This window comes from Leptopilina heterotoma, unplaced genomic scaffold (assembly GCF_015476425.1).
Source record: "Leptopilina heterotoma isolate Lh14 unplaced genomic scaffold, ASM1547642v1 Lhet_11, whole genome shotgun sequence".
Taxonomy (NCBI): Eukaryota; Metazoa; Arthropoda; class Insecta; order Hymenoptera; family Figitidae; genus Leptopilina; species Leptopilina heterotoma.
In genome coordinates, this window is record NW_025110829.1 from 3,188,861 (window position 1) to 3,204,432 (window position 15,572).

The following is a 15,572-nucleotide window of genomic DNA, read 5'->3' on the forward strand; positions in this document are numbered from 1 at the left end:
ATACATCATAAGATTTAATATTTGTCTTATTCATCTTTAGTACATATTTGGATATTGTGCAACTATTTTAGTATTTTCATTCAAAACATTCGGATTTTATTTTTAATTTAGACTCGCCTTTTCACCTTTTTTAAATTTCGGCACCAATTTCACCTATTCTGTTAATTTCCACCTATTTTGTTAATTTATCAATCAAAACTTATTTCTACAAATTTTTAATTTTATATTTAAATAAATTTTGATTCTAATCTATTAAAATTAAAGCGAAATTAAAAATTTGATTGACTTTGAATTTAAGTCGTCAAAATTATTTATTTTTTAAATTCTATAATTCATCTTATCTTTGTAGTTTAACAAAATTTTTTGAATTCACCTTTTTTGAATTATTTTTTTAACGATTTATCAAATTCGTTTTCCTGAAGTTCTATAAATGTTCAAGTGAACGAAATTTTTTTTCTGTTTAAATATTTTTGAAAATATTACTATCCAAAAAAGAAAAATAATAAAAATTATTATATTAACTTAGTTAAGATTTAGTTTTTTAACATAAAAGATCATTTTTTTGTAAAAAAACATAAATTAAAAAAAGTTGAAATATTGTCGTTCATTTGAACGTTCCAAACTTTAGAAACATCAAATTCAGTTGATTTGAATTTCAATGTATTCAAACTTTAAACAATATAAATTTTAAATTTTAATAATTTTCACATTCATTCATTTGAAACTGTTGTTTGTGTATTTTTTATATATATATATATATATATATATATATTAATATATATTAACAAAATTTGATAAATTATTCTAACAAGTTCTGATTTTTAAAAAAAATTTCTAACAAGTTTTGATATCTAAAATTTATTTTTAAATTTCTAAAAAGTTTTGATTTCTAAATTTTTTTTTTAATTAATAGAAAAAAATTGAAAAATGATGTAGAAAAATGTAAAAAATGATCGTCATTGTAAAAAATTTTTAGAAATTCACCTTTATTTGAAAAAACAATTTTAGAAAATAAGAAATTAGAAAAATGCATTTTAGAAAAACTGTACCCCAATTATTGTATACCAATTATTCATAAAAATATATTATTAAGACAATCAATTTTTTAAATTAATTCGTAATATTTGAAAAAAACGTAATATTTAAAAATTTGTAATTTTAAAAGTTACACATTGTTTTTTTTTTTTAATTTGAAAAGGAAAAAAATAAATTTCATTCATTTGAATATTCAGCGACTTAGGTTAATAACTTATTCCTCATTTTAAAAATCGAAATGCCAATCAAACTAATTTTTATTTTATCTTAGTTTTTTTCATAAAATATTTTAATAATAGAAATCTTAATCTAGTGTATGAATCGAAGAATTATTTTGTTAAATACTAATATTTATTTTCGAAAAAATTAATTTTTATAATAAAATCCAAATTTGAAAGAAGTATCAAAAAATTGTCGTTTATTTGCATGTTTGAAACTTTAAGAAAATGGATATACATAAATTCATTTTTTTCACAGTTTTTCTAAAGATATCAAATTAAGGCAAAAAAAACGTATCAAATTTGTTGATATTCAACGTTTTAATACGTTTTTTGTTTCAATTTGATATCCTTAGAAAAATTGTGATTGCATATTATTACTTTACTCTATAATATGATTTTTTTGTGACCTTCTTTTTACCTATTTTGGAAAATAATTAACCTTTTCACCTATTTTAAGAAAAAAAAGTACTGCCAGAAATTCCTCCCAACAATCGATTTCCTTTTTTTTTTTAATTCGAAAAAGAGAATTTTTCATTAAAAGAGAGAAAATATTTTTACTCTGTACATTTTTGAAATTGAACCTAAATATACAATATATATTGAAACGTGTAAAAGGAATAACTGCGGAAAAATTCTCTCCTTTATATAAGCAAATCGAGAAATATTATTGGTGAAAATTATTTGCAAACATTTCTCTTTTCGTTAAAAGGTTAATTTCACTTCTCTGGGTTGACTAATTCCCCTAATGAGACACTCAAAGTTTTATTACTTAAATAAAGTAAAACAATGAGGAATGAAAGAGAAAAGGGAGGGGAGGTGGAACAGTTTTCCATAAATGGAGAGAGATTGTCCATTTTTTTTACAACAATAAAAAACGGCCAACAATTGTAGCAAATTAGACATCAGCCTCGATTCGTTCAAGCTCCTTACAAAGTCATAGTGAAATTAACAGTATTCGTTGTAATTTGTTCGCTCTGGAGAGAAAATGCGAGCGCGTTCTTCTCGTATATTATTTCCCTAGGCGTTCGTAATTCCAGTAGTAATGGAAATTTTTTCCCGGACTAACTATCGTCTTTATTGACTTCATTTCCGTGGAGCATAAAAAGTCATGCAGCAACTACTTTATTATCTTAAACGCGTGTTTAAAGAATATCGCGATTGAAAATATACATTTTTTTTTAATGAACATTATTATGAATTTTGTTTCTAATTTAAAATCAACGAACAATTTTTTTTGCGTTTTCTTTTCGTTATTGAATAAAAAGAAGAGGAAAAAAAATAATTCAAAGGAGAAATAAATTAGATTGAGAATTTAAACGTTGTAGTAGTAAAAGAATTATTAATTTTTTGCTTTTAAGTACGACGATTAGTGAATTAAGTGAATTATGTTTGAAATAATTGACGTTTATCAACTTCATGTAAGTTTAATGCTTTCTAATTTTCATACTTAACTTATTTCATTAAATTAAGTTAGCGAATTCCATTTTACGGATATTGCAGTTTTTAACAAAATTTTTGTTAAATATTGTCCAATTGAGGAGCCGGGAAGAAGCTGCTCCACTGCACACGCTATTGCTAGTCAAGCGACCCAAAATGTTCAAAAAATCGAAATTCGAAATTTTGATTTTTAAAATTTACTTCCTTGTAGAAAACAGAAATGCGCATCTTTTTTTCCTTTGACTTTTTTTATACGATAAAAACTGTAGATAATAAATGGAAAAAACTAAAAAAATTTTTTTACCAATTTAATTAAATTTTGAAACATAAATCGTCGTATCTTTGACAAATATTAATGAAATCACTTAATATTTGGTATGCACACTTATTAGGGTACATAGAAGACTACGAAATAAAAAAAATTTGAAAAATCATTAATTTGTTAATAACAATTAATTGTAAATAGTGAACGGTCGGTAATAGGGTTTTCTTACCTTTGACGAAAAAAGTCTGTGGGGAATTTCAAAGTTGAAAAAACTTTCAGTGAGACATTTGTTTATCATAATATAAGGAAGTTTTCTGGAAATTTGCAAACTAATTCATATTGTCCAATTATTTTTTTTTAGTTTGCGAATAATTTGTTAATTATTACCAATTTTTTAAACGTTTTTTTTTAAATAATTCGTAAATTATTATAAACTTGTTAGTTTTTATTAGCTTGTTGATTTTTATTAACTCATCAATTATTATTAACTTGTTAATTATTACTAATTGTTAATTACTTATCAATTATTATTCTCTTCTTAATCCCGTGTGGAAAAATTTTAGGGCGCTGACCAAGCGCTTAAGAGACTGTCTAACGTCTTTCTAGACCCAGGGCAGGCGGTCTTGTCGAGCGGCTGTTCAGAATTGAAACGAAACTTCCACGCTATCGTCTAGAATAGACCAGCGTTTCTGGTCTGATCAGCAGTGCTAGTAAATTCTAATCTACGTCTATTAAAAATTTCTCATTATATGTTATGACAACTATTCTTAGAATGATAAAACTTAATTATATTTGAAACAATTTTGATGACTTTTTTTAACATAAAAAGTATAAAAAAATATTTTAATTTTCTGTATTTTTCACTTCAACTTTCTTTAAGCGAAAGGCTTTGTGTCCCTCCCAATCTTTGGCATTGGAGATATAGTAGTCTTTTTGTAAAATAAAATTTACTGCAAATCAAAACAGCCGGATGAAACTAGCAGTCGTACTCAGCACCAATCTTTAGGCGTCAACCACTAATTAATGAAATTAATAAATAAAAACTTACTAAGAGCCAGTTTCACCAACTTCCGATTAAAAGTTAATCAATGATTAAAGACAGTTTAAAGGCTTCTGATTGGTTAATTGAGGATTTAATCATTGATTAACTTTTAATCGGTGTTGGTGAAATCGGCCCTTAATTTGCTATTTAGTGTATATTTATTCTCAAATAACAATATTCGATGGTTTTTTTAAATCATTAAGTATTACTAAATTTGAAGGAGAGGCATATTTGTAGATGACGCCTAAACATTGATGCTGAGTACGACTGCTAGCTTCAGCCGACTAGTCAAACACATAGAAACACATCAAAATCTATTTTTTCAGTGCACATTTAAAATTAAATTATACAGAAAACAGCAACAACATAGCACATTATTATTCACATAAAACAGAAACCACAACGAATACTAAAATTCACAAAGAAAATGCACCATACGCTGACTGATCTAACGACGCCAAACGACGCGACGCCATTAGGCGCCATGATGATTAACAGCTGGGCATACATCGACGCATGCGCATATAAAATCCTAGACCAAATCTAGACGGTCTTTGTAACACCGTACTAGGCGGACATATTTGACTTAGATTTTTTCTAATAAGCCCATCTGTTAAGTCACTGATTCGGGACTTGATGGACCGTCTAGAATTAGACGGACTCGATGATTGCTAATCGGGAAATCATTGGACTCTAGACTGCCACAATATTTTTCCACACGGGATTATTTATTATATTTAACTTGGTACTTATTATTTTAGTTAATTAATATCTTAATTATTTACTATTAATATTACGCAATAATAATTCAGTACCTATAGGTATTTATTTATTGACTAAAAATTTATTCCTTGTACACAAAATTTTGAAGCACTTATATTACAGTTTATTCCTGTTTTTCTCAAATTAAATATCTATTTGAAATTAAAACACAAGTTTTGCAATATGAGGCCTTGAAATTAGTTTATTAAACTAAAATTAAGTCAATATTTGGACTAATGTACTATTAAAAAAATTATTATTAATTATTTAATTATTAAATATTTATTAAATAACTTAGAACAAAAAGTACCTACTTATTATTTTATTAATATATTATTCGTTATATTTATACAAATTATTACGTCAATATTAACAGTAAAGTGTATAAAAGTATAAACATAATAATAACACATATAATAATTATTCGATTATTCATTAATTATTAATTTATTAATTTTACTAATGGTTATTACATGGTTATTATAGATAATTGTCATAATTATTAATTGCCGTAGTTAGGAATAATTGACATCAGAATTATTAAAATACGTGAATGTTATTTCTACTTTTTCATTTTTTTCTTTCATTTCGACTAATGTTTATTTGATCTGATTTTGAAATGTCACAATAATTACGAGTCATTTACTTAAAAAAATATTGCGTGATAAAAATTACTTTTTTTTATAAAGAAATTATTGATAAGTGATCATAATGTCAGAAGGAGAAAAGAGATAAATATTATTAATTTTTATATTAATTAAATTGTAATTATAATTTTTACACTAATTTAATTACAATTATAATTTTTATACTAATTAAATTATAATTCTAATTTTTGAATTAGAAAACATTTTAATTACAATTAATTTATTATAAAAATATTTAAATTAGAAGAGGTAAGGTTTTTGAACAACCTAAATTTTCAAATTGAATAACATTCTTATATAAACTTAAATTATTTCAAAACTTAAAAATTTCAATCAAACTTTGATTGTAACTCTTACAAATTTCAATTATATTTTTAGATAATAAATAATTTGAATTTTTCTTACAATTCACTCATTTATAGATCCAAAAATAAAATTCTTCAAAAATGAAATTATTTAGATCTGAAAAAACTTCATTTAAAAAGTTCAGTTATTTGCAATGCAATTTTATGATATTTGGCTTTGTTTTAATTAATTATTTTTGAAAATCTAATTAAAAAAATTTATTTGATACTCTTTATACTGAAAAAAATCTATTTGATTCATAAATAACCGATTACTTGTCTATTATCAAATAAATATTTACTTGAATCAAATAATTTTTATTTGAGTCAAATAAATTGTATTTGAACCAATAATTTCAGTATTTGAAGCAAATGCCACGTCAATTTTTCTAATTTTTCAAATTGAGACAAAAAACGAATCAAAAAAGTTCGCAACTTTTTTTATTCGTTTTTTGTCTCAATTTGAAAAATTAGAAAAATTGACTTAATTGACTGAAATAAAAATTATAAAATCAAGTGAATATAAAATTAAATTAATTTAAATCAAATTGAAATACTGTTTATTCTAAAGTATCAAAGTGATACCATTATTAAGTTGCCCCCTGTAGTAATTTGATACTTTTAAATCATTTGTGTTGTAATTGATAATAATAATAATAATAATAATTATAATTGGTGTAAATAATATCAAAATAATTACACTACTGCAAAATTCGGCTTTTGATATTGAGTAATTTAATGATTTTTAATATAAATTAATTAGTGTAATTATTACAATTATTATCGGATGCATTTTGTGAAATTTTCTCCCATACAGTAATTTATTGTTTTTAAATTCCTCTTCGTGGTCGTCGGAAGTATTTAAAAGGTTTTCTGTATTTTTTTTCCGTGCTTGAAATATACTCACGTTTTTAATTTATTACATTTCCCTTTTTCTTTTTTTTTTCTAAATATCAACTTTAAGGAATGAAGGTTATTTAATGTTTCGCCTTTCGGAAATCAGTGTTTTAACAGTGGGGGTACGGTGAATTTATAGCTGGTAGATTAGTTTGAAAGATGGCGTGGGCGAGCTAGAGAGCGAGTGCATTGAAAAGATGTTGACTTTCTACCCTCGATAGAAGAGACAACCTATGACCCTAAATTTCCCGTGCAATTGAGGGCATTGAGAACCGCTGATTCGAACGCGCGCGTCGTTTTTAGTCGTAGACGTCGTCGTTGTCGTTGTTGTGTCGTTGTTGTCGTCGTTCTTTCAGGATGAGAGAAAGAGGGAATGGGACATCAGTACAATGTTAGTAGTGTGTATAGTGGCATTTTCGAGTCACGCGAAAATAGGGTTCCGTAATCTCATTACCAGTTAGATCACAAACTCACGACATGCTTTCCTTTCGACTTACGTCTAAATTCATATTATTATACCTTGAAAATGGGAGTTACTCTTCGCAGTCATTTTCTTTCGTATGTGGTATTGTAACACGTGTTTATAATAATAGAAGAAAAAGGAAAGTTATGAGGTGAGATACAACATAAGTATAACGTGTGTCAAATAATGGATTACTGTCATCAATTACGTAAAGTTCATTTTACAGATTTCTATTTTTAATTTTATTTCATTTCCTTTGTTTATTATTCTCCCATTCATTACTTTCATCAATCGAGAGAAAATTCTATTAGCAAGTGTCTATATCAACAAATTCGTTTCAGAATCAGTGAAAATTAAATCTTTTAAAATTTAGTTAGAAATTCAGTGAATTTTAAGTGTGAAGCTAGTTTTTATTTTAAGGTGATTTTAAGGTGACAAATAACTAATTGCTAATAAAGTGTTGAGTGTCTCTTTACTTAAGAAATTAGTAAAAAAAATATCTACACAGAAAAAAATTAAGCGAATTTTACAGAAAGTTCTCGAATAACGGATACAGACATTTCTGTAAAATGTGGTGAATAATAAAGGATAAACTTTAGAATGTCTGCATCTTCCAGTCCAGAAGGTTCTGTAAATTTCTGTGAACTTTTTTTCTCCATATTATAAGTAGAAAACAACTAATTTTTAGTAAATAATCAACTACGAATTTTAAGTCAAATTTCACTAATTGAATCATTTATCAAAAATTTTTAATTTTTTTTATTATAAGTTACAATTTTTCTAAGGATATCAAATCGAGACAAAAAATTTTTGCATTGCAACAATTTGATACGTGTTTTCCCTCAATTTGATATCCTTAGAGAAACTGTGGTTTTAGTAGTGGAAAATTATGAAAAATTTACTAAAAATTGTTATGACTACAAATCAGTAGACGTTTTACATAATTTTTAATCTAGAGAGTAATTAAAAAAAATTCATTAATAAATTTATAATACTATTAATTATCTATTAAGTACACTGTAAGAACTAAATCTTGAATTTCCGATTTCAAAAACTGATTTTAAGACCTATACTCAATTATTTTGATTTTGCGTCCAAAAATGGGTTGAATTTTAGAATAAAATACTTTTAAGCTGTAAATGTTTTAAAACTTAGTTTTATTATCCAGCTAAAGTGAGTTTCTTCTTGATTTCAACCCATTTTTGAACTTACAGTAAAACTAACACAACTTTATAAATAATAATAATGAATAATTAAGTCAGTTTCCTAATTAAAAATTAAGCCAATTTTTGGAGTAATGTGATTTTTTAAACTAAAATCAGGCTTAAAATAAGACACATTTATACACTGTATTTGGTATTAAAATAAGAGCATTGTTTCTTATATTTATATACTGATTCCGAAGTAAATTTTAGTTTTTAGTTCAGGTACATCTATAGTTATGCCTGACACTTAAATTTTTTTTTATTTGCATTATTATTATTATTTCCTCTGGAAATCGATTTTTCGATTGTGAAAAAAAATAATTATTGCCATTAATACCCAATTATTGTCTTAAATTAATTAATTTATAGCACTAATAATAAAAAATTAAAGATTATTTACAACTGAAAGTAAAAATGGAATAACAAAATTTCTTACGTTTTTCTTTTTTTAAAATATTTATAATCTATATCTACATAAATATTATACAGAAGATATTATTAATTGAAAATTTTGGTTTGCAAGCCTTTTAGAAATAATTTATTTTTAACTTGATTTTAAACAATGAATTATAAAACCACCACAGTGCTCTAAAATAGTGAATTATCCCGTTTGATTAAATTTCCCTTTGATGGATTAAGTCTAGTTTCAATATATAAACATTTTAATTATCGATCCTTATTATGAATTCATAAAATATTTAATTATTCAGATCATTGAATTAAAAATAATTTCCCTTTTTGTTTTAATGTATACGTTAATTATAAATTTTTATCATTTAATAATGAAATATTTTACTCAATTATTAATAAATATGATTTTTATTGTATAATGGATGTTCAATTGGAAATTATATATTGAGAGAGAAAGAGAGAAAGAGAGAAAGGGATGAGTTTGCAAAAAGGAGAGAAAGAAATGCAAAACAAGTATATAGACAGATGACAACTTATTACGGAATCATTAATTACTGGAATAACTTTAATAGAAGGTAATTATCTTGTTGCTCTTGGGCACTGTAATTATTTCAGTGGCTTATTCATCTCTTTGTTTTTTTGCGTTCTTTTTTTAATACCTTTTACTCGATTTCAACTTTGAATGTTGCTTTCGAGTTCAGTGAAGTTTAATACGGTCGTACTCTCATTTGTGTGTGAGATGAGATATACACTTAAATGCGTTAAATGCTTTTGTGCGATAAAATTTGGAATAATTTACAATTTATAATTTCTCTCTTCGCGAGAAAGTGTTAGTTTAATGTTTATTGATGATGTACGCAACCGAAAAAGAGCAGGAGCAGCAGCTGATATTATGATAATTTGTTCCTTGGAAAGGTTCCCAGTTGATTTTTTCTTTTTTTATTTTCTAAAACAGAATTCTAGGGACGGTGCTCGTTAGTTGGGATTTTTGCTTTTTCTCTCTCTTTTTTTCTTTTCTTTTCTTTTTTTTGATATACCCAGCGAATTCCTTTCTTTCGTACATTAGCCTTATTATTATCAGACGGAGTAAGGTTCGTTAGTGTTAGGCGATCGTCTCAGTCGGACGTGTTCACTTTGCAATGCACAGAATCCTGCCCGCCTCTCTCCCACACCCCATTATTCGATCTTGAATTTTATATTTTTTTCTACACCTTGAAAAATTCATCTGGATCTTCTCTCGATGGAGGGAAATGTTCGATTGTGGAAATATTAGTTTCCGTGTAACATTTTCTGCTCTATGGGGCACATTATTGTAATAACGAAGGGAGAATAATTAATTATTGTGAATAATTATTTAATATGAATACTAATTAAGGTTGAATATTAAACAAATATTGAGAATCAAAATTTAACTGTTTGGAAAATTGGGGAAGTTTAGGAATTGAATTTTGTTGAAGGAAAAAGGAAGATGGAAGTTTTTCCTATTCTCGAGGTTATTTAAGATGTAAACCAGCTTCCGAGGAATATTTAATGAAACGAAGACACTAAATTGAATTCATCTCATTTTCCATTCATTAATGGAATCTGAGGGTACCCTTAATTAGGAATGCTGACTCACCTTACTACGTCCCTTACGATATGCAAATCGTCTACTCTGCATATTGCAACCATGTAAATTTAAAAGTATTTGAAACAACAGTAATAAAAAGGACCACTATTTTTGATTTATTAAAAATTTATCTCCTTTTTCAATTTTCTTTTTTAAAACTAATACCTCTTTTGTTCATAATCCGTTGAATGATTTGACATTATGTGAATTCTTCCGTTTGATGGTTTGCCTTTTTTTTCCTGTTGTATTTTCTTCAAAATAGTTTTCCGTTCGAACTTGCGCCTTTCAGGTATTCATACTTTATCATTCTGAGAAATTCTAAAGCGAATCACAGCCTCGATATCCAAAGTAATTTTCTCGCTCCACTCGCCACTGGAATTTCCGCGTTCCTCTTCACGGGATAATTTGCCATTTTATTGTTAAAACAGCAATAGAATACATTACTGTATCAACGACCAGGAACGAAGACCTATCTCAACGGTTCAAATTTTGAGAACATCAAAATAGATTATGGTGAAGAGCGGGGAATTTTCATAGCAAAATATATACCTCATTCGAATTGCTAAAACATCGGCAGACAAAATACAAATTTTCTCAAGTGGAAAGTTTATTTTACATATACAAAGAGTAAAAAGATGAGAACCAATTAAAAATAAGGGAAAAATTATAATGATTCGAGAAAGTTTTGAAATATCTGAGTTTTTTTTCTTTTAATGGATAAACTGGCAGGAGTATCATTATCATTATCTGAAAAATTGTTTTTTTGGATAAGTTTTTATGTGTGGAGGAAATAATAATAATTCATCAGTGTTGTCTTTTATACTTTTGGCTCATTAGAACAAATTTCCTTTGGGTAAATTAGGTGAATACTAATTGAAATTCATGTGCTTTATACGCCAGGCAAGTTTTCTATCAAACGAACATAGTTCCTCTCGCCTCATTTGGAGAAATAACGGACCATAGAATATATACCTAGCGCGTTCATGCTACATCTGAAACGCTAAGCAGAGAGAAAATATACCTTTTGACCTTTCCTTGAACAAGTTGTAGGCACGTCTCGCATCGAACGCAACCTCCGATGCAACCTTACGTTGCATACCATTGCCTAAGTCCGTTAGATCGATAACCGGAATTTCAGATGCGCAACATTATCGCACACTCGGTTTTATATATGCCCAGGTGCTAAAGAAGATTTACTTGAAAACATTCCTCATTATTCGCATTTATATAACTTATAGTCTATTCAGAATATTCCACCGTATATATGCATGTATATAGAAACAATGTTTGTATTAAATGTGTTATATGATTCATGTTATGCATTAACCATATGTATTAAACATGATATGAGAATCTTTTTCCCGATATGCAAAATCTGTTTAATTTCTCCCTCTCTCTTTTGATTCTGATTTTTAATTTTCAAACAGAAATAGAGTATTGATCAAAAATTGTGCAATGTATATGAATTCGATTCACTCTATAAGCGGTGAAATCGTGTTTTAACCGTCATTCATCATGAGAAATCTGCTATTTCAACAACGTTGGATTTCATTCGTGTCGCTTTGATGACTATATTTCATTTTTCCTCAAGTTTTGTAGCATAAATCTTGTAGATGCAGCACTTTGAATTTTAGTGAGAATCTTCTTTTAGAAAGCAAGCTACATTTCCAGTATTTGTATGATTATTTGCATTCTATTTATTCCAGATGTAAAAAATATTTTTCAACATATCTGTCTTTTGTAGTAAATAGAGAGAATATAAAGATATTTTTGACAATAAAATTTTTTTTCTTTTTTTTAAAAGGAAGGTAAAAAAAAACTTTTGTAATTGTGTTTGTTTGGGATTTGAGGGTTTATATACTTTTTGAAAGTGCTTTACAAGTAAATAGAAAATCATCAACTTTAATCGAAAATGCACAAAGTTAAATATCCTCCTAACCTTTCCTGTCGTCATTTCATTTACCGAATGTTGTGCAATGTAACTTTGTAGTGGCGTGGTTGTACTTCCTGTGTACCTGTATACATATACAGAGGGACACCAAGACTAAAACAAGGTTTGTCAACAAATGTCAACGATCGGTGGAAAGTTGAATTCGGGGTGTGAGAGAGTGAGCGAGAGAGAGAGAGAGAGAAAAGCTGATGAAGGAGAGAATTTCGATGCAAAACCACAACCATCGAGTTAGTAACCTCGGCTTTGGGTGCTAAACGGTTAAAGGTTATGCAAGATCAATATCGGCTTTCGAAACATTTTCTACTGCATAATACAAGCTAGTGCAGCAGCAGCAACATCCGTAGGATCCGTTTTTCTTTTTCTTTCCTTCACACATCCGTGTCTCTGCGCGAAATAACAATGTTCCTTCCTACGTATCGTCTAGATGTGAACAGTGTATTTACTTTTTCAACATTTTCCTATGTCATTTCCGATGCTATCAATAATTTATAAATTCAGTATTCACAATTTAAAGCAGACGAGAAATTAATGGTTCTTATTCTTTGGTAAATTTTGCATCTTGTTATTGCTCCTGCAGCATCTCAATTGTGTGCGGTATTTCTTTCAAAAATTCAGCTACATTTCATTTAGATTCTATAAATTCTGTTCCTGATTCATAATTTAAGAGAGTAGTTCACTTATTTCACACACTACTTAATACTTCTTCTTTTGTAAACTTTACATCTTGTTTCTTGTTTCCACATCGTGTGAATTTATTTATTTTGCCAACATTTGTTCTTTCAGTTTTATGAATTCTTTTTTCAGATGCACAATTCGAACTAATGTTCACTGCTTTAAAAAATTAATGCTTCTTCCAGCTATTTTAAATTTTGCATCAGGTTTTTTGCTTCCGCATCATCTAAATTGTGTCATTCTTTTCAAAAATTTGCAATTTCAGACAATTCAGTTAGTCGACAAATTAGTACTTCTTCTTCTCTAAATTTTACAGCTTGTTCTTGTTCCCACAGCATCTGAATGTGTTTATTTATTCTTCAGAAGTTTGTCCAGAAATAATTTTTATTGTTTTGTGAATTCTTTCTCAAGGTCCACAATTTGAGACGGCAACACATTTATTTCCAAATTGATGCTTCTTCTATTTTGCATCTTGTTTTTGCTTCTACTTTATGGAATAAGCGAGTTGTTGACTTAAATTATTCTTAATCTCGAAGTGGAATTTGTAGAAATCAGATGATTGAAGAAATTTAGATGTGGAAGCAACAACAAGATGCACAAGATGCAATTAAAAACAATCATTAAAGATGGTTTTTAATTATACAAATATAGACAGCAACTTGTGCATCTTGTTGCTTCCACATCATCTAAATTTCTTCATTCCACAAAAATTTATTTTAATACTCAAAATTCTCTCTAAAGATCCACAATTTGTGACAGCTTACTTATTCCTCAAATTAATGCTTCTTCTGTCTACTTCTCTAAATTTTGCCTCTTGTTCCACATCCTCTGAATTTATTCATTTAGTTTTCAAAAATTTGGCTATAAATTGTCTGATTTCTACAAATTCTACTTCAAGATCCAGAATAATTTAAGTCAACAACTCGTTTATTCCAGAAAGTTCCATTGAAAAAAGCAGAATGTATAACGACAGTGATGGAAAATTGTCTCATTGCTATTTTTGATTGTCATCCAGTAAAAGTATTTGACCACAAAAAGAATTACTGCACCTAATGGATATTCGTGATGTGTAACCAAATAATGCAGGTTGACTACAGAAGAGAAAAATGTCAAGAAATATAGAAATTCCTGTCGATACAGAACATCACTGTATCAAAAAATTTCAACATTCGGAAATGATTCAATTTCGTGCGGCTAACATTCTCAGATTCGTCGGCTTTGACATAAAAGAGAAGAAAAGTCGATTTTCGGAATTGCTTCAATTGTTATTTTTTAAAAGTCCTTTTTTCTCTTTTTACCCTTTTAGTCATTTTAGTCATACTCTTTTATCTTTTTTGTACTTGCTCCTTTTTCAGAAAGAAAAATTTGTGTTACCACAAATTTTCCTTTCTGAAAAAGGAGCAAAAAAGTAAATAATAAAATTGCAGAAGTGAAATATGGCGCAAGTAGAGATTTAGAAATCAGTGATGATGATGCTGATGATGATGACAGAAATGAATTACATGATGTTGTTATAAAAGTTGAAAATGTTGACCACTAATAGCAGTTTCATGCGTTTATGGAGATGCATTAAACGCCTCATTCACTAAAAGCCTACAATAGTATCACTTTTACGATTATCTCCGGTTTTCAGTTCACCGTTGGTTGGTGCATTAACGACCATACCTAGAGTTTAGCGGATTGCCTATATACAACTCTCTCTCACTTTTTTTTATCATTTAGTCTTGTATATGCTCCTCTCCTTTTTCCATCTATCTATCCATAGCTATCTTCTTCTCCAACTATATACGACGTGTGTTCCTTTTTTTTCTCTTTTCTCCTCTTGTACAGCGTAGAGCGTTCGATTTGAAATCTGGTATGACGATCGATTAACGCTTGATGGAACACAAAAATGGGAAAAACTCTTTGGTATGAGGAGACATATGCACTTGGCTTTTTTTATGTATGTCATCATGATGACGCTGTAGGAGAGGTGAGGAAAGATTACCTTTTTTTATGATGGAAAAAATCAAGATTTATAAAGTTGTACAAATCGTGAATAAAGAGAAAAAAATCTCGAAAGATTGTATATTATGATAAATAGCCTGTCAAAGTAGCCAGAAAATTGTTGCAATTAATCAACTGTCAATTTTGGGGGAATTGTTTAGAAAGGTGTTTCGAAATATTGGATGTTCAATCAACAGAGCGGCCCCATTAATTTCGAATGAATACATCGATGTTCGCTTCTCATTATCTTGAAATTGCTCATCGCACCACGAAATTTCTGTATATGGGGGTAATTATCATATATACGTGTGAACATATGAAAATTTTTTTTTTCTTTTTTTTGGGGGAAAAAAAGTAAACTCTAAGGGCGGGGCAGGTTTTTTTTTAAAGTGCTTCCACTTTACACCGAAGGCTTTTGTTAAACATGCACATGTGTATCCTAATGCTTCGGTAAAATATGCATGTGAATAATGCGTATAGACGTGGGGAGAGAGAAAGAGGAAGAGAGATAGATAGATATAAGTTGGTCGGTGTCTGACGGAGAAATTGGCGCGATTCCAAGTGAGCAAACACAAAAACGTCGGACACGATAAAACGATCCGTCCATTCTAGAAATAGGCACCTG

General features: G+C 28.1%; 1 protein-coding gene across 5 annotated transcripts in view; it reads left to right on the forward strand.

Annotated features, from left to right (window-relative positions):
* Positions 1-15,572, forward strand: part of LOC122504100 — a 220,141-nt gene that overhangs the window by 166,203 nt on the left and 38,366 nt on the right. The window contains exon 1 of one of the 5 annotated variants that reach the window (XM_043615024.1): positions 7,032-7,264. The exons of the other annotated variants lie outside the window; for them this stretch is intronic. The gene's annotated coding sequence lies outside the window, so the exon portion shown is untranslated. Of the gene's footprint in view, positions 1-7,031; positions 7,265-15,572 lie in introns of those variants that run through there. 5 annotated transcript variants of the gene reach the window in all.